General features: G+C 35.6%; 1 non-coding gene across 1 annotated transcript; it reads left to right on the top strand.

The window, feature by feature from the left end:
- Positions 1-472: 472 nt before the first annotated feature.
- On the top strand, positions 473-578 carry LOC114032213. Its single transcript, XR_003567817.1, has one exon. It is a non-coding gene; the product is annotated as a U6 spliceosomal RNA (small nuclear RNA).
- The last annotated feature ends 1,413 nt before the right edge of the window (positions 579-1,991 follow it).

Here is a 1,991-nt window from a genome sequence, read left to right as displayed (position 1 = left end):
TTGGGCTTTGGTTTCCTCATCTGTAAAATAATGGGATTGGATTAGTACCTCTATGGCCCCTTTCCATACTACATCTGTGATTTATGACTCATGACAAGTCATTGTCCAACATTACTAGTTATCTAGTCTCTGTTTTGAAGTAGCCAAAATATGTCACAAAGTCCATGAAATAAATGTCAAATATTTTACTCATGGAAGAGGTCTTTACCTTGATACTATTTTAGACAGAATTCTAACAAGATTGGTCATCTAGTTTCCTATTTTATGGCATATTAGAATCAGCCATTTAGAAGAGGAATAGATGAGGTGGTAGTGCTGGTGGTGGAAGCGCAAGGGGAATTTATAGAGCCCAAGTATCCTGACTGTAGCAAAAAGTGACATGACAGTAAGGGACATATGGTAAGGAAAAAATTTGCCAGGTCTTTTGTCATGCAGACTATGCTAGTTATTTTCCTTAAAAGTCACTGAAACAGTGCTTGTTTCAGCAGCACTTACGCTAAAATTGCAAAGATACAGAGATTAGTAAGTATGTTCCCAGCACAAAGATGATATGCAAATTCATGGCATTCCAAATTTTAAACAATTGATCCAAAATGGCAGCCCTTGTTCATATGGATAAACTTGGGATATTGGTGTCTAATGCATAGCACTGCACAACTAACTTAGGGTGCCAAAATTGAGCTTTCTAATTCTTACCGTTGATGCAAACATAGTAAAGGTATCTTGAAGAGGAAAAAAAAGGCATTGAAACAATCATTTCCTCCAAACCTAATCGGTTCAGAGTATTAAAGCTTCTGGTTTCCTGAGTATAAATGGGCCAGGGTACAATGAGCTCCCTGAGGTTTCTGAATAGCAGTCCAGCATGACCATCACTGACACAGGAAAGCTGCACTCAGATGAATCAACACTGTATTCTAGAAGAATATCCTTCTCCCTTTAAGGCTAAATATCCTTTTGTTAACTGTGAGATGTAAAATGTGTTTCATTTTGTTCTACTCTTAACCTGAGTTTCTAGCCTGATCAGGTCTGCCTGTAACAGAAGAAACTAGAAAACTATAAAAAACTGAGAGAACTCAAAAAATATAATCATGTGGAATATTTAGGGTAGGAGCAAACAGCTTCAATAACTTCTGAAAATATCACAATATTACTGGTCAGTGTAGCAATTATTATTCATAATTATGACTTATAGACATTAAGAAAGACATTAAGAAAAATGCATTATGTACAATGTTTTATATTTCAAAATTTAGCATGTGTTAGACAATTCCCATCAAAAATGATTAAAATTCTTTTTTTTTTTTGAGATTGATACTTAAAAGGATTAGCTTCAGTTAGATGGCAAATCTGTAGTACCTCATCTTCTGACAATGCTGCATAAAGTGTTACCACATTATCTTTTATAAATTCACTATGCATCTGCCCTCAAGTGGAAAGATTAGACATTTCTCTGATAAAGAATGTCTTACTGGAAGAAGAGAGATATGAAATAAACCCCTTGGGCAATAGGTATTAGGAAGTAAAAAGACAAAGGTTGCATAACTGCTCTGAAAGAAATACTATTTCCTTTGAAATACATGCCCTGAAGAGTTTTACTGTTTTTTCTCTCTTTTTAAAAGAAAATAGTTACAAAACTAAAGATGGGAAGACAAAAGACAATTCATGTAGCTTTAAACTAGCAACCTCATCTTTTCATCTCTCCCTCTGTCATACTCCTAATTCTATTCTTTAAATTTATCTTAACCTACTATCACTCTTTTCCTTCCTGCTTTTCCAATTTGTCACCCCTGCAGTGGCCTCACCTCCCAATTACCTGACAGTCTTAACAGTTTCAGCATAGCACTGGCCTCTGTCTTAAAAATCCTTGTCCACTTTTATGTCCAATGATGCCAAAATCAATCCTTAGTTACCCTTATCATCAGCCACATCAGCTCCTACTTGCATACTGCTGAGTGAAGCTATAGGAAATCACAATACTGTACAGTACTGTA

This window comes from Vombatus ursinus, unplaced genomic scaffold (assembly GCF_900497805.2).
Source record: "Vombatus ursinus unplaced genomic scaffold, bare-nosed wombat genome assembly UNPS02015406.1, whole genome shotgun sequence".
NCBI lineage: Eukaryota > Metazoa > Chordata > Mammalia > Diprotodontia > Vombatidae > Vombatus > Vombatus ursinus.
The sequence above is the reverse complement of the archived record's forward strand: the minus strand, read 5'-3'. Positions and strand labels throughout refer to the sequence as shown.